The 27,148-nt window shown below is 43.3% G+C and overlaps 1 long non-coding RNA gene across 4 annotated transcripts in view; it reads right to left on the bottom strand.

Moving 5' to 3' along the window:
* Positions 1-257: 257 nt before the first annotated feature.
* The window catches only part of LOC146860580 (uncharacterized), a 67,076-nt gene continuing 40,185 nt past the window's right edge, over positions 258-27,148 (bottom strand). For all 4 annotated transcript variants that reach the window (XR_014978832.1, XR_014978833.1, XR_014978830.1 and 1 more), the window contains exons 5-6: positions 6,809-6,858; positions 258-653 (exon numbers count right to left, since the gene is read on the bottom strand). This is a non-coding gene — a long non-coding RNA (uncharacterized LOC146860580). The remainder of the gene's footprint in view (positions 654-6,808; positions 6,859-27,148) is intronic.

Genomic DNA, 27,148 nt, shown 5'->3' with positions numbered 1-27,148 from the left:
TTGCATTAACATTTGTTGCAGGAGAACAGTGTAGTGATGAAATGTCAATTTTCACCATGCCAATTAGGATCAGGTTCAATCATGATCAACTCAAAACTCCATGACCACAAATAAAAGATCTCCACTTTATTACACTGTTTAAGTAAAACAATCTATCCAGTTGCTCAACAATCCCCTCTCTTCACCCAGACACCACACTGAGCAGTTATGGAAGAGAATGGTTTAATAACAGATACATAGAACACAAAAAAAGAAAATTTAATGCAACAGCTTTTATTTTCAATACATAATTATTTTAGGTCTTTGGCTCATACTTGGAACATTTAGTATTATCCAGTGTTATGCATTTCAAATTGATAAGTGAAGCTACAAAATATGCAGTAAAAATATAAATTAGAAAGTCCAGACAAATACTTATAAAAAAAAACATCTGTGTGATCTTTGGAAAGCAGGAGTTCATTTAACATGCTGATCAGAAATCTAGTCGAGTATTGTGGAGGCAATCCTTGTATAATATTTTATTCTTCATGGGAAAATAAAATAGGGCGCAATGATTAGTCCATGTTGCTATTCTCCAAATCAGGCAATGAATTTGAACCACCATCTTGAATTTCCCACATGTTTCTTCACTTGAATGTCAGCAGCCCAGTGTTCTTTATAGAAAGAAATAAAATAAAGTGTTGGAATGCAGAATAATTCAGGATTTAAAAGCACAGGTAATCTACCTTAAGTATCAAGTTTAAAACTTTACATATACATGCATTTGTAATAAATCAATCGCACACATTTTCTTAAGGTAAATTTTTAACAAAAAAACATCAGAAATTATATTCAAAGCAGGTTACACATTTATACGACGAAAAAAAGGCAATGTAGTCACATACATATGAGCTCATAAAATGTAATTATCCGGCCAGCAACATAAATTGCCTGTACCGTAAATACAACTGTATGAGAGAATTAAGAGTCTTCAAGTTCATTCGGACACCCTGCCTCCCCAACCACGTAAAAGCAGCAGTCAAGAGTACAAACTTCCCTTAATCAGAAAGATCAGACGTCTCCTACAACCCAGCCACTAAATTAAACTGATGAGAGCCTCAGTTATGTGGATCCTGGATTACCTCAATGTAATCTACACCAACCCCACCCCCCCCCCCCTCCAAAAATAGGTGGGCTGTAAAATTCTCAAAAGTCAGGCATCCAAACAATACTTTACTCTGAAACAATGTAAACACATGCAGGCTTTTATTCAAAGTACTACATTTTTTCTCTTTAGGCAGAAGATTAAATTGAATATTTTTGCAGTGTACAGAAGGACTCCCAGAGCAAGAATATAGGTTACCTGCAACCACAGTCCCTGACCCTCTCCCCAATGCCTGCCAAATCAAAACCACTTCAGCGAACGGACAATCAGTCCAAACCCTCTCCCTTCGCTCTCCCCCAAAAGTGCAGGACTTGCACCATTGGCGTAGATACTCCAGGATGTGGTAGGCACTTAATCCACCCTAAAGAGCACAACCATAGAACCCCATCAACAGATTCCGAAAATCACTTGTTCAGCAAGCCGTCACAGAGCCCATGAGTGGTGGTACTAATGGACATAGTGGTCCAAGGATATCAGGTAGGGAGAGGCAAATAGCTTCCAGGACATAATCCTGCCACATACATATACTTTTTCCCTGTCCCGTTCCACCACGCTTCAGGAATCAAACCTGACTCTTAGCTCTTTCACAGTCACACTGGGTGATATCCAAGTAAAAGACAATACACTTCTTAAGTCAAACTCTAAATTGATCAGAGTCTAACTTAAAAATGTTCCAAGGAGCCATATGGCTGATATGTGAAGCATTAAAATAACCATATCTGTGTATGTATAAATGCATGGAGTGCGCCGCATCATAAACTACTTTAATGCCACTATCTTTTTATTAAAAGGATAGGCGGTGAAAAAATAAATAAAATGTAGAGATGAACTAAGCAGCATAAACTATTTAATAGAGAAATTATATTTTCTACTCCAGCCAATTATCTTTACTTGAATTCATAGGTTAACTAATTGACAAGTACCAACACCTGGCAGAGGACATGTGAATCTATTAACATTTGAAGGTTTAGACACACTGTCGATGTCACGATACTGAGGCCTTAAAAACAAAGTATTTTCCTGTAATTTACTTTGACTAGAGTAGTTAGTGCACTGAAATCACAAAACAATGAAAATATTGATGACTTGAAAATTCTGAAACAGAATCCAAGGGAGCACAATTTTCCCAAATGGAAAAAAAGCTGGGAAAAAAAGCTGGGAAAGCGCTTCAGTTTCATTTAGATGAGAAGGAAAGTATACCACAGCTGGCATGCGTTACTTCTGCAAAGCGTTCAATATCTTTCCTCAAAAAACACAGTTTACAGAAGCCAAGCTGACGGGTTAGTAACAATTGAGAAAATGATGGTAGACAATATACACTCAAGTCCGTTCAGAGAAAAGCAAGTGACAACTGTGGAGCCACAAAACAATTTCTGGAAACATTCATAAACTGACATAAGAGTTGTAGGTGTGTTTTACTTGCAGATGGTACAGAAATCTGTCTTTGAGTTTTAAACTCTAAAAAATTGAGTCCTGATTTAAAAACTCAAAAGCATGACCTGCGAGGCGCTCGTCGAGTAAGTTCAATGGAACCACACAAAAAGTTTCCCTCTAATAGCACACCCATTCCTTGAGCAAGAAACAGAGCTTAAAATCTTAAAATGAGAAGCAAAGTCTAACAAGTGACCACACAGAAGAGGAACCTTGAGATTATGCTAGTATTTCTCTCACTCACTATTCCACATCTTTTTCTTGAAGGGACAGGATAAAAATAGATCGGAAACAAATTCACAGGCTAACAACATTGGTGGAACGTTTGATGAAGTTAAGAATGTAAATATGAAAATACTGCAGGAAAGACTAGATAGCAGAACCACGTAAATCCTTAAAAGTGGTTAAATGTAAAGAAAAAGCAATATGTAGTGGTGGTGTACACCAGAGGCCTATGTCTGTGTTCAGTTGATAGTCCGATGAGGAGTGTGTCAATTGTTAAGACACTTGGGACATTAGTTCAGTGGTAGTCGATTAGACAGGGGTATCTGCCTAGCGGTTCATGGTGGGAAAAGCAGAGAGCCTCTAGAACATTTTTACTTGGAATTGTTTGCGTTAACTGGTTAATGTAACCAAATGTGCAAGGACTGTTGTGGTCACATCACCCACACCAATGTGATGCTGATGAACTAATCTATTAAGGCAGTCTCTGTTCTACCACACCTCCAAAGAGAGCACCATTTCAATGGAGACCTCGTGTAGAGAAGAGAACAGTTTTTAAGACTGTCTTTTAGGCAGGGAACTGGAGAAAAACTCAGTAACAATCTCAGTAGGTGGCTACTAACGTTCGCTAATTTGCAAATTCTTAAAGTTCAGGTGCTAAAATGTAAAATCTAAAACATTATATATCATCTCTGTTCCAACAAATTGAAAGGTTTTCCATCAAAACTATAGTTTAGTTGTAACTGGATTTTTCATTTCTCGATGTCCCGCGTTTTACCCCCCCATGCAAAAATTACAAACTCAAACGTCACCACTGGTGTTGGTGTATATTCTCATGTGCCTCCCACTTCAAGTATGCAACATTACACAGAACCAAACAACTGTTGAAAATTGAAATTATTCTATGCGTAACGCAGGCAAACGTTTGTTAAAGTTTCAGAAATTGCATCTTTCAGTAAAATATTTGAAAACCGTGAGCCAGGACAGTTTTCGAACAAGCTGTTGAATCAAGTGTTAGTTTCAGGTTAGATCGGAGATGCTCTGTGCTCATGTGCACAGCTACCTTATCATAAGGCTTTCAGATTAGGGAACGTCAACATTCGGTTAGTCACTACAATTCTCAAACAAAACCCCTATTCGATGCACCAACTTAAAAAAGGCAGACGTGGAACTGTGTATTTTTGTGCTTTTTCTTATCCAGGAATAAGTAATACACATGGGGCCCGAGTCATAAACACAAAAGAGGATTTTTGTATTCACAATCGACGAGTTTAGGGCTATCCACAGTGGGGCAGAGAACTCTGCACATAAAAAGTTAGGCCAGGATGTGCAGAGTTTTCGGAAGTCATAAATGTACTATAAACTCGTAATTTAGGAATAAAAAAAAAAGAAAAAAAAAATAAACTTGCACAGAAGGGTAAGATTTTCCTTTGTGAATCTACTCAAGGATTTGAAAGCTCCAAGAAATGCGACTTAATTAGATTAAAAAGACTGGTCTGTGTCCCCACAGAAAAAAGTAAATGTGCATTTACAATACAGCACGTACTAAGTTCAACAAATCCTCTTTTCTATATTATTTCCCATCTCAAAATCAATTCCGCACAGTAAAGTTATTGAATGTATGTATGCTGCAGAACCATCCTTACAACCTAAATAAATCATATTAAAATGGGATTGCTGAACACCTGGCATACATAAAAGCCAATCTTTGTCTTATGTCCTTTGGTACTGGATATTTTATATTCAAATTCAATTTTGCTCATTTTAAGCTTGAAACCAAGTTAACAGCTGATTAGTGAAGATGACTTAAGCGCCAATGACACCTTTTTCAAGTCTTATAAAAATGGAAAACAAGCTTGAACTTTGAAAGTGAAACTCATTAAATATACTTAAAGATACTGTTACGGATACCGTGTAAAAAACTTATAGTAGTTAATAGGCTTCTCAATGCAATGAATCAGTCTACTCAAGGTACGAGAATACAAAAAAATTTATAAAATTGAATGTTATTGTGCAACGATAACACTGCATTTGTGAGAAGACTAGGAACAGACAAAGATGTGTAGTAAACAAGTGGGTCTGCTGGCAGTACTGGTGCCCGTATTGTTTAACCTATGTATTAATTCAATATGTTCAACTTGATCTGAAAGAATATGCTGTGCTATATTTAGGGTGTGGAATAGGATATCAATTATAATATTTGCAGATGATATGGTAATGGCAAATCAGGTAGAACTCTGCATAGACTGAAATGCTTAAGAACTTTTTATCACAGAGAAACGTCTGAACACAGCTGTCAATAAAAGTAAGGAGACCGAAGTAGGCACTGTGAAATCAACCAAACTACATGCCCAGGGTCAAGGTATAATGGAAAATGTAATTACTTAAGAATTTTTAGAGATCAGATTTGCCAGTAATCTGTCCCGAAAGAAACAGAGTAAAAAAAAAAAAGATAACATTTGCACTGTAACTTGTGGACACCAGATTCAGAATTACACTGTTGAAACAATGGCGATGGTGTATAGGGCAAAATCTGGGTCTTTATTTGGTGATCCCTGGCATGTACCACAAGCCCCTGCCCATGGTAAGATCATGTATATAACAGAAGATTACTATACTAAATTTAAACACAAGAAAACTTCGCCCAATCTTTATTACATGTGGAAAGGAACTGTATCTAGGAAATACACAAGTCACTACAATAAAGCTATCAAATATACTGGAAAAAGTGGACTGGAGAGCATAAAGAATAGGTATTGCAGTTTTTTTTGTTATAAGAAAGCAAGGGTAAAAGGTTTATCAAGAAAGAGGGCATCGGGAAACAATTTGCAGAAAAATATTTTATTAGCCAGACAAAGGAAGAACATGTGGGATAGTAATACATAATAAGTCTTAAGCTTGATATTCTAGAATTCTGGTAAATTAAGATTAATTTCAATGGACTGGAAGAAATGCATGACATTTGGAAAAAGCTTTGTTGATCGTGTACTATAAAATGATTGATGTATTTATTACTTATAGGATTGAACATACAAGATAATCTAGAGGTTACAGGAAGTATGAGATTTTAGGACTAGGAAATAACTTCCACTGAATACTGTTTACAACCAAGAATAGGATTTGTGCCATCATAGATGTGAAGCTCCATCTATCTAATAAGGATAAGAAGGGAAATGAACTACCATACCTCAGAAGTAGTACTGTTAAAATTATAGCATCATTTAACAATGCATGTGTCACTTCATTTGTGATGCGATATGCATGATGCCATGAACTGGAGTAATTTACCTATGCCTGATTTTCAATTTTCTGAATATGAATACGTTGTATTTTATGGTTCTTTGTAACCAAAACTAAACGTAATTAAATACAATTGTGTGGGAAGATCTATAGGCAGGTTGATCAAATACTATTAAAAGGCTCAACTTCAATAGAGCCCTTGTTTCATATGATTTTAGAGATAACAAAAAGCTTGCTATTCGTCTATCAATACCATGCCTCCAATATTAAGAGCCACGTGACTACTCTTCAATAAAGACTTCTGCTTCTCTGTGAAAGACAATTTGGGTAGGAGACAATCTTTTGCTATCATAATCAATGTTAAGCATACCCCCGCAATTTATATTAAAAACATCCAGTCATTTAGACATCTTTCACAACAAAGCAATAAGACAGGAATAGTCTTTCCTGCAGAATATCTTTAATAAAACTGTGTAGCACTTATAATATGGTAGATAATTTCAGCATAAAAATAAAACCATCTACCAAACTATGTCAAAAGCAACACTTGACAGAGGGCATGTGAATTTACCAACATTTAAAGATTTAGAAATGTATTTCACAGAGTACATTTTCTGATGTAGACATGCATACGAATTTCAACATAAAATCAACCAGAAATGTACACTGGGTTTAAGAGAAGTAATTTATATAATACCAATAAATATACTTCTAAACAAAAGTTAATTATATACTATATACACACAGGGAAAAAAAAAAAAAAAAACTTACCATTCATTTTAAAACGTTTGTTCAAACAAATACCCAGATCATAGTAGTCCCTGTTAAAAAAAAAAGAAAACAGACAAATGTAGGGTTACTTTTCATTTAATTTAAATACAATTATTCTCTTTAACAGATGAGACAAGTCAAGCCGGCATAGTTGAAGGAGAGCAGAGCAGTGTTAGAAACACTTGGCTTCTCTTGACATTTTTTCAATTTCAAGCAGTTTTATTTTATAGTAATGAAGGAAAAAAGCACAAAAACAATTACAGAAAGCAAAAAGAATAGAAAGGAAAGTAAGACAAAAGTAAGGGAAAAATAACCAAAAGAAAAATGTCAATCCTAACACACGGCCGAGTTAATGGCTTTGCCAATGCCTGTGAGTAATATGTGGACCCAAGTGTATAGAATCAACATATCTGCCATCTTGTAACACCGAAAACATTCAAAGAGTGTTACCTATCTAAGAATAAGTATCGTCTGTATTCTTGAATTGGGTATGGATACTTCGATATTTGCTTAAGATAGCCCAAACACTGAGAAAAAACATGGCCATATTGGAATAATAAACCAATTGGTAAACCATTCAAAAATTACCGCCAAAGAAACTGCAGTTGCTGCAAGCTAGGTGCCGCACTGTAAGCTGCAGCGGGGAAAGTAAGGGGGCCACTGACCGCGAGTGGGAAACTGCTGTTCCCCCAGCACTCCCACTGAAGTACTTTGTTTTTAAAGGTAGATTTGCAGAAGCAAAATGCCCTCACTAATAGGAAAGCAAGCCAATAGCTGAAATGGGCTGCCCCAATGTATGCTGCAGTACAAAGAAGCAAAAATACAAATGACGCTTCAAAGGATAATAAGCGAAGATGGCGGACCAAAAGCCGCTGCATGTGTGCATATTAAATATATTTGTTTTTACTATAATTTTTATTTAAACCTAAGGCTAATGAACTAACGTAAGCTGTCCCTAGGCAAGACCTAAAAATATTTTTATTTATTAATGCGGAGAGTCTCTGCAATATTAGTAGCCCAGCATATTCCTGAAGTCTTCACAAAGACTCTGCTCCGGACTGCTACATTAAGTCTTTTGCATGAATCAGGAGAGCAACTGCAGTTTAATTCACACTACTTTTTTTCATGGCTAAAACAACAAATTGATGTGGTCAGTCACAAATTGTAACACCTTGCTTTCTATGTGGGTCTGAAAGCCTTTCAGCGCTGGTCCGATCAACTATAGTATGAGGAGAATCGTCTGAGGAACATGGCCCCTGTCCTCTGGCATATAAGTTCAGTGCCCCATGAACACCCTGAGAAGTCTGCTGCAGTTGCCTTGGGATCTGAGTCCATGGAATATATGTCTAGGATTACCTTCTGTAGTATACACCAACTGCAGGAACTTTGTATTCAATGCAAATCGACCGCTGAATATTTCCAGTCCCTCTGCAATTGTGAATACTGGCCAAAGTGGTCTCATAGTGAGCAAAGCTAAGACACGAGACCATTACTCCCAACTATTTCATTACTATTCACAATGTTGAAGAATAAAGGCGTTTTGAAATGCCATGGTGTTAAAAACTGCCAAAGATGCATTTAAATGGTCCAGTTTATGCTGCTCCAGCATTCCAGAGACAAACCTCTCCACTATTAACCTACAGGTACTGTACAGATATTTGGCTTAGGCTGAAGATTTACTTTTACTATATAGTAGTAAATCAATTTATAAATGTTTGCCGACCAACACAAAGAAAACGTATGCCATGTGCTTTGGAATATGGAAGTAGGTATTCTTACAGTTAATGACCAGACACAATGAAGTCACATTCGTGAATCAGAGCAAGGACCTCATTACCTTGATCTTGGTTTGGGTTGCAAGCTACGAATCTGGCACAACCCAAGTCCCTTATACCATAAGGAGTCCATTTTCTGCACTCTTTTGCACAAGGTACATCTTGGCTAGTATCCTTTTTTTAGTGGAGCGTCAACCGTGTCCATCAGGAGAGGGATGTGGTCAGCTTTCATAAATATTTGACACATAGCATGTGGTTCATCACTCTGTTCTATTTGACCAACTGTAGCACCACCCTTATGGGGTACTGTTGTTGCACTGTCAATAAAATGACAGCCTTCCTAGCAAGAAAGACATGGTCAGAAGTAAAGAGAACTTCTGCCTTACTGCAGAGGCATGAAACAATTAGGCTTGAGAATCATCAATGCCTCTTACATCAAAAGGAATACCACTGAATTGGTGTTGGGTGTGGTCAAGACGTGGCGTGCTGTTACCAGTTGTCAGTGACTGCTTGTTCTTTCCCGTACCATACCATACCACCCGCTTGCTTTATTTATAAATCGTAATAAACAGCACCAACTCAACCCAAATTCGGTTTCAGAACCCTTTACAATTAGAGTAGAGACTTGCATCATGTGAGAACAAAATTGACACAACCTGTAAATATAACAAAGACAAGACTGCAGCGAGAGGGCTGAATAGTAGGATAACATTAACAAAAGCAAATTTTCATGACTAGCCATAAAAAACAAACAAGGCATTAGAGGACATTAGATTCAGAATTAAAATGCATTGCTACAGTTTAAGATCACTAAACCATCATCACTGTCACATTTAGTCATATGATTGAGGTAAAGCTGCAGAGTTGGAAGAAAGGACCCACAAATCATCAGCATAGAGCTTAATATTGGGAGAAGTATCTGAAAACCTATCCGTGTAAATTTCTCCCAAAGCGTAGATTTTCACAGTTCAATAAAAAGGAAAATAGGAGCGCGTGAAATGGACAGTGCTGACAGTACCATTGAAGTATTGAATATATGACTTCAACAGCCATTTAGAGGCTATAGGACTGTGGCAAAAGGTAACTCCTGTAACAAATGGCACCCGGATACCATAGTATCCCAGTATGAATAGTATCCAAAGTCGAAGGTGTTTTTTTTCTGCGTTGAATAGGGGGGCGTTTACTTCCAGCAGCACAGTCAAAGTATTCCAAGAAGAAAGACGTGCGTTAAATTGGTGACCCCCAATTAAACCCAGATGCTTATTATGAGTAATTTCATTGAGTGGTCCCTGTAACTGGTCAGCTAAGGTTTTGACGTACATTTTACGACATCTATTTCTTAAGAACATTGGCTGTAAAGGGGCATAATTTATCTTAGTATGTTAACCAAAAAAACAGACTGATGGCTCATGCCATGGATTTGGGGAACACAGATTATAACATTCCTTATATACAAGTAGAAACTGGTTTACCGTTTGTTCCACTAAGAACTGATAGTTTCAACAGAAAAGCAATCAAGGCCAGCGGCTTTGCCTTTCAGAACCAATTTTGTTGCGATTATCTCTGTAGTCAGTGGTGCAGATAAACCTTGAGACAATGTAGAACTTAAGGTGGCAGATTGCAGCTCACCAAAAGAGTTTTGCATATGGCCAAGATCTTGAGCAGTTCAAACACAGAGTACAAAAATAGTTGGTAATAAACATGTAAAATAAGAAGAACTCCAAAAAGGTACATCCATTTGATATAACGGATGGAATTGTACTACTAAGACAGTTTGAGAAAATAGCATTTACGACGTTTTGCATCCCACTGGTAATCTTTCCTGCACAATGATTATCCAAGGAAGAGCTTTCTTATTTGGCAAGTTTGAAAACACTTGTTGAAAGTACTGAACTTTCAGCTGTTTTAGTGGTAAAGACAAGCTAAGTTTCGAATATACTCTGGCATTGTGCATTCTTGTCCAACAAGTAGATTTGTCGTCATCTTTATGTTTTTACCCGCACTTTATAGTCTCGTTCAATAAAATATTTATGTGAGCAGATCCTAAATTAACAACGCAATCTTTGAATGAGGTATGAATATGCAATACAAAATTTGAATCCTGTAGTAGACTGACTCAGACTACACAGGTTTTTTGTGTAGCTATAGAACGTTTGTGAGACATTTAAAGTGGGAGCATAGAATGGTTAGATAAGGGATTCTAGGAGAATTCGTATGCAAAAAGCATCTTGAAATAGGAAAATATAATTCTAGCTAAAGACCTGTATTACACAGAATAAATGGGACCGGATTCAGTTGCGTTTGTTGCACAAAATATATCTAGATTGAGTGTATGAGTTAACACCAAGACAAGTTCCTTTAGTTTATCACGGGATGTTAGTCTTTTGGTGAAGTTATATTTCAATCAACAGCAACAACAGACACTGTTCATAGTGGCTAGTTCAACTGCTAGTAGCCAATAACATGAAGGATACTCATCGTAGGGCCAGAAATGCTGGCAATGGTAAGGTTCTCTTATGTCCAAGAGCAGCAGCTGTCCATCTAACATTAAATCAATCTTAGTCTCAGTGACCTCAATCATTGTTTTTTTCATATTAGTTTTGCAATGCCTCAAGTCCTAACTTCATGCCTGTTGACCACAGCTAAAACAGTCCAGACTGAATGACGAAGTTGAATCTGGCTTTGAGGATTTGTTTGTCGTAATAATGACACCTCTATCTCAGAATCACACAGTACATGATTATTTTCGTTATTTAACAGTTTGCAACAGGTCATTCACGTTTCATGAAACTTATTCTCAAAATTATATTGATTATCAATGGTACAGAAAACTATGTATCTAAAGGATTTAGCTCTAATTTAAAAAACATTTTTGTTTTCTCTTAAGACTCTGCACACCTAGGTGAAAGGGACGTCAATAGCTGTTCTTTCCCACTTTTGCTAAACCACCCATCGAAATCTGCATCAGGTAAAGTCTACCAGCTCAAATAAGAGTGTGCTTATTTACACACATAAAATAACGTATCCAATCCCATCAGAGGCTTAAAAGGTTAAAACAGAGTAAAATATTTTTGGCTTTGAAACTGATGTCGAAAGCCTATCAGCTTCCAGGTTTGAGAAAACGAACTTGTTCCTTTAAGAAGTACTGTAAAAACACACTAAATAGAGAGAATTGAACTTGTAGAGAAACACTGTTTGAGTTCCAATCACCCCGATCAGTTTGCTTTGAAAGATATTGGTGGGAAACTAAGGGTTTTCAAAATCTCTGAAATAACTTCAGCACAGAACGTTGAGCAAAACCTTGCCTGGTTTGGAAAGTTCTGTGATTATCTTAAGAGGTTTCTTGATTAATACATTGTATTCTTTTTATACAGATCAGTTTAAGGTTCAAGATCACCAATAGTATCTTTTATCAACCGTATATGAAAAAAGTGATTGTGGATTTTCTGGACCTCTTGACAAATTCAATTTGTTTCATTAAAATAAATCTCTACCGTTCCAAACTGAAATCCAAGAGAATATTCATCAGCATGGTTCAAGATAAAGACAAGTGAGATTCTGTACTGAGGTGGTGCATGACTGCTATAATGGTGAAATCAAAGCCAGGAGGATCATGGCACAGCATTTATTCAGTTTGCTGGAGATGTACATTACATCATTACAGCGACAACTACGAACGAGTGAGGAAAATAAGAATGTCTGCAGTCTAAAACCAGGTAAGAGCCAGAGAGAACAAGACTAGAGCGGCACTGAAATTGTACTCAGAAATTGTGTGATTCAGCAGTGGGGTGCAAAGGGTTCTCAAAGAAAACTGTTCTTTCGAAAACATGTCAAAATTTGGAAGGAAATAGCATTCGTGTGAAGAGGGAGAGCAATGTATACTGTTATACCACTTGCTATAAGGATCTGCCTAGTTGGCACTCTTAAAAATAGGAGTGCGGAAGAGATTATCTGACTAAGGATACGAGAATCCCCTGCAAATAACACAAGTAAGAAATCTGGTAGTAGAATAAAGAATAGTTCTTTGTAGGGCACATAAAAATAAAGTTAAGGCTGGTGAGGAGGGCAGAACTATTGTCATGTCAAGATATTTCATGTTTTATATTCTCAAGGGAAAGAAACAGTCTTCTACTCTATCCTCATCCAACACCTACAGGACATCCGAATCCAAGGGCAAACAAAAATAGATCTGCTCCTTCCTGACAGGAAAGAACCAGCCAGTCACCCCTGGATACATCGATTGATTCTGCCTCCCAGAGAGTGGTGGTGTAATGCTTAAGACAAACTAAAGCTTGGAGGCTGCTGCCGGAGGCGAGGCAGACTGGGGTATTAGACAGTGGCTGCTGGCTCCCCGACCCCAAAAGGATAGGGTGGCAGTTGCTGGGCTAGTGGACCCCCGTGACACCCCCCCCCCACCAACCATCAGCCCCGCTGATCAGTATGACATTTTATCAATTTCTTTTTTTTGAAACAGGAAAAATGGTTAAACTGCTGCAAAAGCCTAAGAAATGGACAGAAATTACATTTAAAGCATATATTATGTTTCTCAAAGTATGGCCAAAATCATCAGATCACATCGAACAGCACACACCAAACTGATTATCAATATTTATGAAGGTTTCAAAAGCAAGTTAATTGAAACATGCAATTATATTAAAACTTCTTTTTCCCTCAGTTGATCCTCTCTCTCACCTCTACTGTTCACCCACATCCTGCTAAGGTGTCAAACTAAATGAGTGGCGAGGCATCACAGTTTAGTAAGGTTCTGTATGAGCACCTTATAACCAATAAAATATCCTGAGAGACAAGTAGTTCCAGAAGCATTTTAACACCTCAATGTGCCCCGTGAGCTGAGAAGAAGGCGCATGTGGGGACCTGGTGGTCAGCAAGCAACATTACAACCTGTAAGCAGGGTAGCCATATGGCTCCCTGGGATGGCGGGAGACCAAGACCACCACTGGGGGTCTGAAGTGCTTAGCTTGGGCCATCGCACTCCAGTGGCCCTACTAAATGATCGTGCCCGGTGTGGTGCATCTGGCCTGCCCTTGCTCATTCTAGGGCTATTTCAGGGGCTAGACTGGGAGATCAGCAGGCAAGTCATGCTTGGGGTGAAGCGCGTGGGTCCTTCCACCCCGCTCATGGGTGAAAAGTAACTGCAGGCCACTGTGATGTAGCTGCCTATGCACACAGGATACGATAACTGCCAGGAGAACGAACAAGAGAGAGGCAGGAGGATTGCATTGCCAGAAAGAATCTTGGGTCCTGTTGAGCCAGAAACAGCACGAGAATCCCCCCCCTCCAGTGTGTGGTTTTTCCTGGCCCTGGTGGATCCCCCACAACTGCCTGATCATTCACCACAACCTACGGGAGAGAGCCTGCGGGGTGATGTGAGGCCTCAGGAGTGGCCTACACTGATCCCCGTACTGACCATATGTGTCACCTCCCACTGAGCAGGACGTTGCGCTTCCCAGCAACACCGCTGCTGGACTGAACGGAGGAATACTATTGAGGGCTGCAGAGGGTAATGTGGTAACTGGAGGACATTGAAAGATGGGAGGAGGCTGGGACATTTAAGAGTTTCATGCACCAACCATGGGACTGACTGGAACGCCTGGGTCTGCGCCTTGGGTGCCAAATACGAAGGATTAAGGTCAGGACGACAAATTTTAAATGAGAGGATGGCGTGAGTCCTGCAAACGGGACTGCGAAGTCCTCCCCCTCTGGCAGTCTTGAAGGAGAGAAGCAGTGAGAGTATAGTGGGAGCGGCGCTGACCACTATGGTGAAAGGCGGTGGAGCACCAACATCTTCCAAAGGGAAAATTAACCGATTCACCAGGCCAGAGGTGCACTCACGACCAACAGCAATTGTGGATCTGACTCCCTCAGTGGCTATACGGCAGGCAATCCAAAACCTATCGATGCCCTTAGAGGGGAGGATCGACGGTAGAGGGATACAGGTCTCATTGCTGCGACAGGACCTGTGAAACACTGTGGACTACATGAGCTAATCACCCAAGTGGGTACCCAGGTGCTAAGTTGAAGCTATCAGTCGAAGAGCCAGGTCTTAAATCCCTTCCTGAAGTGGGTCAGCAAGAGTGCATTGAGGAGGTGCAGGGGGAGGGCAGGGCGTTCCAGGCTTTGGTATCGAGGTGGGAGAAAAAGCATCCTCTTGAATGGCAGCAGCGGATGAATGCTATCTGTATTAGGGCAAGGCGTGCAGAGCAGAGATTCTTTGGAGGTCGGTGTAAATGCAGATGGTCATTCATGAAGGTGGGTCCCTGGTTGGGGAGGGCTTTGTAGGGCGTGGGCCAGAAGCTTGGATTGGCATAGTTTCTGGACGGGGAGCCAGTGGAGCGCAACAGGTGATGTGGGCCCTCGTGGGCAGGTAGAGGATCAATCTGGCAGCTGCCTTCTGGATCGTCTGGAGTATATGCTTTGAGTTCGGTGGTGGTGTATAGAGTGCCTTGTCGTGGTCCAGTCGGCTGGTGATAAGGGTCTATGCCACCCTTTTCCTGGTGTTGATGGGAAGCCACTTGAACACTTTCCAGAACGTGTGGAAGCAGGCTAAGGAGAGAACGTTGACCCGACGTTTCATGGAGATTTTGCTGTCCAGGAGGATGCCATGGTTGCGGGCATTTTCTTTTGGGGTGGGGGAGGGTCCGAGATCCATCAGCCACCAGCAGTCATTCCAGAGGGCGGTGTGTCTACTGAAGATTAGAAATTCAGTTTTGTCCATATTGAGCTTCAGGCAGTTATCCCTCGCTGAGAGTGATAGGATGAGCTGGGTATAGTAGGCGTAGGAGATTATGTTGAGGTCGTATGATCTGACAATGTCTGCGAGTAGTGTCATGTAAATGTTGAAGCCTTGGGATTAGCCGCAGATGGTGTGCTTCGGTTTTGAGGTGAGGAAAGGGAGGCAGACTATGGGTGTATGTGGTGAGAAAGGATAACGTCCATCAAAATGCATGGTCTGTGATCCCAATCTGGCATAATCAATTGAGGAGTGTGTGGTGGGAGACTGTGTTGAAGGCTGCTGAGAGGTCAAGCAGGATCAGGGCTGCTGATTCGCCCGTCGAGTGGGGGTGCGGATGTTGTGTGTTTTGCTGCGACCAGGGTTGTCTCTGTGCTATGGTTGGCTCTGAAGCTTCATTGGGATGGGTCCAGTAGGTGGTTTCTCTCCAGGTGTTTGGTGAGTTGGAGGCTGATGGCCTTCTGTAAGGCCTTGGCGCAGAACGAGAACAATGAAATGGGACGGTAGTTCTGGAGCTCGCTGTGGCCTGCCAAGAGTTTTTTCAGGAGTGATCTCCCCTCCACGCGTTTCTAGGCATCAGAAAAGGTGGCTGTGGTTATGGAGGCATTGAAGATGGTTGTGAGCTGGTGGTTGATTTCGTCTCTTCCGAGGTTGAAAAGATGGTGTGGGCATGGGTCAGTGGGTGCTCCCAAGTGGATGGAGTTCATGAGAGTGGTGGTGTTCAGTGTGCTCAGTTGTTCCCAAGCAGTGAGCAGCGGTGGTGGTCCGAGGGTTGGAGATCAAAGTTTCTATAGATGGTTGCTATCTTGTTGTGGAAGTTGTCGGCGTGGGAGTCGCAGAGTTCCTGGTGAAGAGATCCTTGGTTTGATTTGCGCTAGTCTCGATACAGTGGGTCGGGCGTTCTTTTTTTTGCGGCTTTAAGCTCGAGCAGGCAGTCGTTGAGGGAGGATTTCAAGGTAGCTCGTTGGTTTAGTTACGGCTGGTGCCATCTTTTTTACAGTTGTTTGCACCTGCACGTTGATGTGCTGAGTGTCGGAGTGTGCCACACGGCTCATTTGGTAGATGTGTGTTTTGGCTGGTTTGGTGGGAGCAACTCAGTCGGAGGCGCTGGTGATCCAGGTGTTGAAGTTCTCTACTGCCTGGTCCAAGTTGGTGGTGACAATGGGCTCAGTGATGCTAAGGGCATAGATCCATTGTTGCCGTGTGACCATGGTCTATCTGTGGTAAGGGGCGCTATGGTGGTTGCGGAAGGTCCGACAAGGGTGAAGTGTACGATGGAGTGGTCCAACCAGGTGACTTCTGGAGTGTGGCTGCATCTTATTCTGTTGCTGGACATGAAGTCGTGTTCCAGCGTGTATCATGCTTCGTGCGTGTGGTCAGTGACTAGCTGCTTGAGGCAGATGCTTTCCAATCTTTCTAGGAAGTCGGTGGAGTTGGTGTCAGCGGAGTAGTTCAGAAGGAAGTGGAGGTCTCCCAGGAAGACTAGTGATCAGACTTGAAGGCAAGCAAGTGATGAATTCAGTGATAGCGTTGCATGGGCCGTTTTCCGGTCCTGGCGGTCTGTGTATGCCAGGGTGCCTTAGATGGTGGTTTTATGGTCGATGAGAAGCTGAAAGTCGAGTTGTTCCATGATTGGCATGGTTTCGTCATTGGCGATAATGAAGGTGATTAATTCCTTGTGTATGATGGTGATGCCACCTATGTGTCTGTTTGTGAAGTCACAGAGTTTCATCTTGTAGCCCAAGGGTGTTGCCGTGGCGGTGTCTGGGCTGGATGCCGGGTTGAGCCAGGACTTTAATAAAGGTCACTTCGGGGCAAGGATGGAGATGGTGTCCCAGGCTTCGGTGGCATATTTGCAGAGTGATCTGGTGATAATCGGGAGGCAACTGAGTTGTTCTGAGGTGGTCACAGCAGCTAGGGCTGGTATGGTACTGGAGTGGAGGTGAACCAACCGCAGATGCAGGTGAAAATTCACACTGTGTAGCGAACGGAGGCAAATTATACTAAATTAAAAACAAAAAGGGCTCACATGACTAAATTAAACTAAACGGAGCTAACAGGATTGCAAAAGGAAATAACTACTCGCTTAGTAGCTGGACTGAACTGGCGGCCACGCAGCAGCGAGTGATGCAGCAGAGACTAGGAGCTGGGCAGCGATAGCAGAAGAAGGGCGAGTGGTGCAGAGACCAGGCGATCAAAGATACTCCCTTAAACTTGATTTTACTTAACTCAGTAAAGTCACACTACACCTGGAGACACGCTGAAGACAGTAGATCTCGGAGCAATAACCTACACCTGGTAAGTGCCCTTAAGGGCGTCTTGGGAGCAAGGCCAGTATCAGTAAAACTTTTTGCCAAATAGTTTAAATTATTGGTCCCAGATAATGGACTATCCTCTCGTTTTGCGACTGAAAGGTTGCCCAGGTCTTTGACTCCAAGCCACCTCCAGGGGGATCCCCTTCTCGTTTTGTCATCCTTAAGACTGTTTAGCTACCTAGACAGAGATGCGATATGCAGAGAGGGTTGAGCCCAGCAGATGGTTTAGCTAGATTTGGTTGAAATTATGATATTTCTGGATTACACTGTGCTTCTCCATCAGAAAAGGAGGACATTCAAATGAGGTGAAAGCCAAATTTTGGGCTATGCAAATTAAATATAAGTTCCTCTACCCTGCATGACTCAAAGCAAATTGTCTTGGGAAAATGTCCTTTTTAGGTCGCTGCTCTGCGAGGCTTCTTGTAACTGCTCCGCGTGGGTCTGACTCCCCCATCCCTCCCCACGCATTTGGTTGGCTTTTGCGTGTATCTTCCAATAATGAAAGCACGCAAATGGCTAAAGGCGGGTGCATGACCCACCTCTTTTCTAATGTTCACTCCCATGGCATTTTGCCTGCGGGAGCGAGCAACGGCAGCGCCGAGACACACGAGCCAAATTACCAGCTGCGAAGATTAGAAATCATACTTTAAAATCCCAGCTCCCTCAACTGGCCACACTGCCCAACGCTGGGGGTAAATACTTTCTTTTAAGGCTCACTTGCACACTGTAAACTGGGAGAACTTTAATCTCGGCTTCCGTTTTTGCCCACACCGGAGTCACCCCAAGCACAGCGCATGCGATTACTAAATGTGAGTCTGTGGTGGGAGAAGAGCTGTTCGCTTATCCCGGCTTTGCCTCGCAACTGTGTTCGATAATCTTGGACAATTCTTGTCACCTCAAATGCATTGGTATGTGTTCGCGCTCGTCCTATACATCCTCGCGCGGTGCCATGTGCAATATATAAAGATAGATCATGCTTGAAACTCGCATTACTGGTGACCGCCCCTAGACGCGATACACACAAGTCATATGAAAAAAGCGCACTCCGTTTCAGGTTGGATTAGTTCCCTTCCGAGCTGTAGAGAGTGACGTCGACTCCTATGGTGCATCCATGTTAGTGCCGCAAGATGATTCTCTGTATATAGTGCTTTATCGAAGTTTGCTCCATCATCAGATAAGAAAATAAACAAGTTGCCCTCGCATGGAAATTGCAGCAGACAAGCACTAGAAAACAAATACAGTTCCACTTAATGCGTGGCAGTGTGATATACAAATGTGGTCATTAATCCGCAAATTACGTCGGAAAGCCTGCCTACACCGACGAGCTAATAATAAATTGGCCTGATCCCGCAACATTTAAGCAGTCCCAAAATGCAATGTAGCGCACAGATACCTCGGCATGTGGCGCTGCTGTGTTAGTCATGTTTCTTCATTTATTAGTTCCCTCGCCCAGCATTTCATTCTGTCCACCACAATGAGGCAATATTCTGACCAGTCGCAACTATTTAGTGGCCATACTGTCCGTCTAGTACCTGGAGACGGTCAGAATCGTGCTGTACAGTTCCAATCCAATCATTCATTCAATGCTTCCTTCTCTCATTCCGTCAAAAGGGCAAGGGCCTATTGTACTTGGTCCTTGTGTTTGCTCACAGTGTAATGTAGCGCCCAGTTGTGCTCCCACTAATGTATTCACGTGCCCTGCCAGTAAGAGACCACCTTGCCCTTTCATTTACGGAACAGAACGATGTAGCTCCTAGAGGTGATTGCTTGCTATACAATCCTTCTCTTTCGACATGACCGTTCTCCACCCAATGTCTGCCTCAGTCCCTCCAACAATAGTACCAGGTCACATCTCTCTGCGTGCTAAAGTTCTATCCCTGGGCAAAAATGGCCCCTGAACAGGAATCAATCGAAGGTCGTGTGCCATGCAAGTCTTAGAATTCATTGATTTATTTATTCATTCATTTAGCACTCCAGCGCCAATAAGGGAGAATTCCACTCTGTGGTGCTAGATAACACCCCACCATTCCTCTTGCAAATCGTTTTTTTTAATAATCAATTCTATTAGCATTTATAAGAGCAAAAACGTAATAAGACAGTGAAAAAGTGCATAATACATCAGTGTCCATCAGAGACAATGAGAAGGGGGCCCACTCAAAACACAAGGCCCTTGTACTAGTTCTCTTGGACGTAAAATTAAACCACAAAGCAAGTGGGAGACCTGCGTGAAGTTCAGCCCAGCCCAGCATGTTCAGCAATTTGCCATATACCTTTTTAAATTTCTCAGGGCAGCCCCGGGCCTCAAAAAGGGGTTCTTCCTGGGCCACACACCAGTCCACATACCCTGGCGCCACTTACGCACAGAGGGAGGCTTTGCCTGCGACCAGGCCGCCGCTATGACTCGTTTGGCCACGGCCAATGCCGTACACCAGGTAACATTTGTCGGCTCGAGAACCGTCCAGGCCGTCGAACACCCCTAGAAGGAGACCGATGGGATCATGTGGGACCTGCCATACCAAAGCGTTTGAGAGTTCAGTTTCTATACCCGTCCAGAAGAAGGGGAGATCGGGGCACAGCCAGACCATATGGTAAAAAAAATCAGCCGGGGCCTGGCCGCAACGTGTGCAATTCGGTGAGGGGCGCAGACCCGCCCTGTGCAGGAGTGTAGGGGTGAGATATGCAGTGTGGAGATAATACAGCTGGATGAGGCATAGTTTTGAAGAGCATGTCAGGGTCTTGGAAGCCATCAGGGGGTCTTGCCAGTCCACCTCCTCCAGGGGACCCACCCATACCTCCCAGCAGATCCTCAACGCATCTAAGGTGACAGGGCTGTTATTCACTAGGGAGCAATATATTCATGACACTCCCCCTTTACCCAGATTGCCCATCATGACCTGAGCCTCTAATGGATTAAATTCAATTAGGGAGGTACCAGGTGGGACATGTGTAGTAAGAGTGTGACAAAGTTGCAAATATTTATGGAATTGAGAAGGGAGTAGCATTGTTGCAGGTCAGAGAAGGCCCGAATCTGGTCTCCCACCCAAATGTCCCCAAGGAGTGTAATCCCGATCATGTACCATGCCACAAGGGCGTGTGTCGAGTGAGTTTCTTATCCCATTGCGTGTGACGCAAAGCAGTGCGCCAGGCTGTTAGAGCCACTCTGATTGGTGGGATGGTGACCGGACCCGTACAGATAGGCTAAAATCCGTGGGAAGTCCATGGTTCTGAGCTCAGTCCGGTAGGCCGGGTCGGACCAGCCTCCAGCAAACCAGTCATGGAGGGCAATGATTCAGGTGGCCAAGTAATAGAGGTGAAGGTTGGTCACCCCCATAACCCCATCAAAGGGAGGTATCCGACAGCGGGTCAAGGTCATATGTGGTCTCCAACTACCCCACAGAAACTTGGTGAGCACCCCATCAAACTAACGGAACCGGCAACCCGGGAGATGGAAAGTGATATTTTGGAGGACGTATAAAAAAACAGGGGAAGATCATCATTTTAAAAATGTGCCCCTCTGCCGAGGGGGTTGAGCGGGAGGGACTGCCAGCGCTTCAGGACGGATTTGGCTTTCGTGACCAGGGGCGTGAGGTTAACCACCCACTCTAATTCGGGAAGTAGGGATATCCAAATCCTCAGATATTTGAATGATTGCCTCCGCAGGGGGATGGAGGACTGCTAATCAAAGCAGGCCCTTGAGGGGTGAAGGGGGACCAAGGTGGACTTAGTCAGGTTTAGACGCAGACCCGAGGTTGTCTCGAACTTCCAAAGCACCTCCAGACAGCGCGGGCCGGAGGTCTCCGGGTCAGCCAGGAAAAGCAGGACATCGCGTAGAGGGCAAGTTTGTCAATCGGGGGAGGGTCCCAGGACCACCCTTGGATTTTAGGGTCGCTCCACATGAGGCACACCAGCAGTTCCATTGCCAGCACGAATAAAAGTGGCGAGAGGGGGCATCCCCGACGGGTGCCTCTGCGGATGGGGAATGCTTCTGAGAGAACGCCATTGGTCAGGACCCTTGCCTTAGGCCTCGAGTATAAGACTCGGATGAGGCGTCGGAAGTGGGGGCCAAAGCCCATCGTGGCCAATACATCTTCCAAGTAGCCCCAATGTCTATTAGGAGTAGGGCCAAGTACGAGGGTGAGCAGGTGGCGATGAGCTAGGGCAAGTTGGAGGCGCCGTATACAATGGTGAGTGCCGCGAGCGGGCATGAAACCGCATTGATCCGGATGGATCAGCTTGTGCAGCAAGGGGCGAAGACGCTGCACCAACACAGTAGCGAAGATTTTCATTTCAGTATTGATGAGGGAGATGGGCGGTACTCTGTGCAGGAAAGGGAAGGTGGGTGGGTTTTCGGAATGACTACTATGGTGGCCACATCGGTCTCAGGGGGAAAGGAACCTGACTCTACCACATGTTGAAAAAGGTCGGTCAGGTGAGGGACCAATACGTCGCGTAATATTCCTGCGGAAAGCCATCGGGCCCTGGCGTCTTCCCAGAGTTGAGTAGGAAGATAGCACCCTGGATCTTCTCAGGAGTAAGGGGAAGGTCAAGGTCTGCTGAGGCAGCCTGGGGCAGGCAAGGGAGGTGGGCTCCGGTTCCCCCCAGCAGGTCGGCCAGGGAGGCCCCGGGGGTTCGGGCAGAATAGAGCTGCGAATAATAGCCACTGAGGTACAGCGGTGGGTACCAGCGGCGTCTCGGATTTCAGGAATAATTCTATTCGCTTTATGGTAGGAGACCAGATTATGAAGCAGCTTACCATTTTCGTCACCCTATCTGTAAACACGTGCTACGGAGGAGCGCCAGAGCATCTTGGCCGAGTCCAGAGAGATATGGCGGATCTAGTCACGGAGCATCGCCAGTTGAGTAGGCATCCTCCGTGTCTCCCGAGGTCATCTCAAGCTGTGCAGCTTGTGTCTCGAGTTGGGTCAAGCGTGCGTTTTGTTCCGCCCGTTTCGCATAGACCACACCTCTAACCTCTCCACGCAGGGTGGTTTGCCGGCCTCACACAACGTGCCCGCAGAGGAGGCCAGGTCAGGAAATAGTGTTTCAGCTCCACTGCAAGCGCGTCCCTGAGGTCCGAGTCTTGCAGAAACCACGCGTTGAACCTCCATACCGAGCGCAGACCTCCTGAGGTGTGTCCCAGGTGAAGAGAAATAGTGGAGTGGTCCGAGATTCCCCGTGGGAGAATAGAGACATCAGAAACTAACTGGTACTCAGTGGCGGGAAGGAGGTCGATACGGGAGTGGGTATGATAGGCCGCTGAGGTGTGAGTTTACTGCTTCAGGCAGGGGCAAATCGGTTTTTTAATGTGTTTTTCTGAATGTGGTTTGTTAAATCAATAATCCATGGTAGACATGCTTCTAGACTACTGTTATTTCTTCGAACAAAGTATCACAAGAATTTTCACAGTTTTAGCTTACTGCGCTACTGAAGTACTTAATTTGTTCATTCATTAATTGTTTCAACATCTACAAAACACGTCCTAAGGCATGCTGGTGTCCTATCTCAGTACATCGGCTGTCATTTGGTACAGTATAGCGCTAGGAGACAATTAATTCCATGGAAATGTTCAGGGGACTGTTCATTAATGCATTCACTCAATTCTTGCTTCACAAGATTTCGTATTGTGCAGTTAATTCAAGCACTGTCCCCTACATCTTTCATTCATTCCCACCAGTATTTTTACACGCCAGTGGTATCTCGATAGTGGATATGTTGTGCTAAATAATGTAGCGTCAAGAAGCGGATATGGTCGTGAAACCTTAATTGAACGCCCGCCTCTAACCGCATGTCAGCAAAGCATTGTCTTGTCAGGAAGGACTCTTGAAGTTGTTGCAATGCACAATATAGCACATAGAAGCGATTGGCGTTCTAAGTGCCGTGCTATACACGTTTCCACAATCAGACTAATTCATTAAACTCCTTCTGCACTTCCAGGCACTATCCCAGCACCGCACCTTCAGCTATTGGCATTGTAAATGCCAATGCCTTTTTATTTATGTTTTAAAAACCAACACATAAATAAAAGGCAGTCATTGAAAATGCCAATAGCTCCAACTCTAGCAAATGCGAGACCTATTGCATTGCAAATGCTTGTTTGACATGGCTGGTGAGGTCTGGCGATGGGTGGAGAAGAGACTACTGAGCGCAACTACCCATGGTGCCTAATCAACCCCTGAAATGGATTCTTGGAGGACTGTTGCCCTGCATTAGACTGGATGCTGTATGAGCCGTGGTTGGGCAGGTTGGGGCCAAGCAGGCCAGATGCAGCCAAAGACAGACTCTTTGACATAGGAAGGAGATTTAGTACACGGCAGCACTGCCCAGACCCAACAAAGAAAACTCTGGGACCAATATCCTCGTCGGCGGATCAATCGTGATCATAACCTAAGGGACCTCAAGGATTAAAAGGCAAAATCGAAGATGGAAGGACGTGATAAAGGGAAGAGACACCAGCTACTATCCTGAGCGGTCTCGGAGGTCTCTAGAAGCAGGATGAAAGACTTGCAAGATTAAAGGGTGGCTAATTGGGGACAGGAGGGATTGCAGTTGGGTGGGGTTGTTGTATCTATGACCTATTGGAAACAGAGCCCCCCCCCACATTCCCGAGTTAACATGAGAAGCTGTTGACCATTAGGTGACAGAAGCTTCAATTCTGAAAGTGTGGAGTGGGGGTTGAGAGCTGCCTATTGCACCCCAAGTTAGGGAGTTTCTTTGGTACACTAATTCTTCATATGACTCTCGCACACATGATTTCCTTCCATAGCTCATGCAGAGAGTGAACAATACTCCTATATCCTCATATGAAACATCAGACGACAAAATGTAAGAGGGCTGCAATCTTCAATCACGCCAAAAGGTTGGAAGCAAAAGTCCTCTAGGAAGGAGAGGAGGGCGGGGAGAAACACTGCTACACCACGGCTTACCATGCAGGATATAACTAGGTGGAGGGAGCAAGAAGTGTGGCCATATTACTTATGACATCTTTCCCCCTTATCATATCAGTAGTCTATATGGACAGGAACCCCATGTTCATTACCAGGGTGTACATACATTCCCCGCAAGGCATGAAGGTGTACTGTCCGCCTTAGCGGACAGACGTCCACAGGGGTACTGATACCAGGAGGACCTTGAACTCAGCGATTGACCCAAAATTATATGTTACGAGCCGTAGGGCAACAATCAAATCAACTCACCTTGCCCAATGTCTAGGACTTTTGGATACCTGAAGAAAATGTCACCCCAAAACTAAGCAATATACCTTTTAACTTCCATTCTGACTACCCATTTTCAAGCCTAGACCATTTCTTCTTGCCAGCAGGGATAAAAACGTAAAATAAATCCCATGCGGCTTGTTGGACCACTCTCCAGAGGTGCCACTTTTTAGGAGTGGCTCAACAGCCACCAGGGATGGCTAGTACCTCAACACATGGTGGTTCAAAGATGAAAAATTCTCAAATAGAAGAGATATGGAGAGTTCTTATTTGGATATCAATATGAACTCGGCTACATGTTTTCGATTGCCTTCAAGGCAGCGACGCAAAGCCATATTAAGGCATTGATAACGGTGACCAAGAGATGGCAAGGCAGAGAGGGCGAGACCCTAGAGGCTCAACTATTCAATTCAAGGGGGCTTGGTAAACTGCATAGCTACCCGGAGGCTTCCCAGTGCTAGAACAGCACACAATGTGAACTCCCTGAGGAGCTAAGTTGAATAGAGCCAGGTTTTCAAGGCCTTGCGAAAGGGGAGAGGGAACGAGTTCCACAGTTTGGGGGTTAAACAGGAAAAACCAAGATCTTCTTACTTTTGGAACGTGTAACAAATGGGCAGAGAAGGATCTGAGAAGTCTATAGGGAGGGGTTTACGATCTCGATAAAGTGGGGCTTCTATTCTGGCGTAATTTATGCAAAAGGCATGGGCATTGAATTGGTTGCTTCACAGGACCCCAGTAGAGGGAGTGCAGTGCCTTTTCTACAGATTGATACATAGGAAGGTTTATCAGTAGCCGGGCAGCCACATTCTGTATAATCTGAAGCCGATTAGTCACACATTAGGGGAAGCCAAAATAAACAACACATCTGTTATCAAGGCAGGATAAGATGAGGGCCTGGACAATTAGTCTTCTTGCTGGGAGGGGAGAAGATTTCAGACCCTTCTCAAAAGTCTAAGGATGCCAAAGCAGGTAGAGGCAAGTCTTTTCACCTGGTACTCCATGGTAAGATTGGAATCTAGCCACACTCCAAGGCTCTTTATCAATCCTTTGGGACTGGGGAGCCCTTCCAAACAGGCAGATGGTGAATTTGGAACTACCTTGCTGAGGTTATTGACCAGCAGTGTAAGGGTAAGTTACTTACCTGTAATTCTAGTTCTCTTCCAGGGGTATCCTCATCAAAGTCATAAGCACTGAATATTCCCGCCCATGTGCGGGGACCCCGGAAATAATAAAATTATATATGTAAAAAACATACATATATACAGCTCTGTATATGTATAAACATATATCATTTTTTCCAAGCAAATGCAGCTCCCATAAAAGGCTAGGCAATGTAAATATACACATCCAATAACACACATATATCTATATATGTATAAAGGTATAACAATACACCCAAATCTCTTTTTTTTTTTTTTTTTTTAATGAGGTAAACACTCATGAGAAAGCAAAAAATAAAGAGAACAAACTGTGGAAAAACACAGATGTATAACACATTGCCAGCCTGCAGGCTGCATTGCAATACAATACCATAGAGACTAAAAAGCCCTGTACAGGTAAAAACTGGCACCGTGCCTTTAAGGCAGCCCTGACTTCCATATCCCATCATGCCTCAGGGGTGACAGTTAGGTCAGTTGTTCTTTGCGGGACCGTAGTCCTAAACACAAAGATATACCTTTTCCATAATGAATAATACACCTCTTCTCATTTGCCTGGGGAGGTGGGTGGGTTGCTTATGACTTTGATGAGGATACCCCTGGAAGAGAACTAGAATTACAGGTAAGTAACTTACCCTTCTCTTCCAGGGGATCCTCATCAATAGTCATAAGCACTGAATAGAGTAGCAAGCTCCCCTTCCACCAGCAGGCAAATGAAACTAAGGTTGTATCACCCATGGAGAAAAAGAATCATGAAAATGATTATGTTTGGAACAGATTCCTCAAGGAGGCTTGTCCTACTTGAGTGTCTGCCCTGGTGTCCGAATCCAGACAATAATGCCTGGTAAAAGTGTGGACAGATCTCCAAGTGGCTGCCTTGCAGATCTCGGAGAGTGGGACATTATTGAGAAAAGCCGCGGTAGCCGCTTTTCCTCTTGTCGAATGCGCTTTAGGGCGCGCCCCCAATGGTTTCTGAGCCAGTTGGTAGGCCAAAGTAATACTAGAAACAATCCACCTAGCAATGGAACGTTTGGATGCAGCAAAGCCCATACGGACAATCCCATAGTTCACAAACAATTGGTCAGATTTCCTGATATTCTTAGTCCTATCTAGGTAGAATTTTAGGACCCT

The sequence above is a fragment of the Triturus cristatus genome, chromosome 3_1 (assembly GCF_964204655.1).
Source record: "Triturus cristatus chromosome 3_1, aTriCri1.1, whole genome shotgun sequence".
Taxonomy (NCBI): domain Eukaryota; kingdom Metazoa; phylum Chordata; class Amphibia; order Caudata; family Salamandridae; genus Triturus; species Triturus cristatus.
This window is presented reverse-complemented; position numbering and strand designations above follow the sequence as displayed.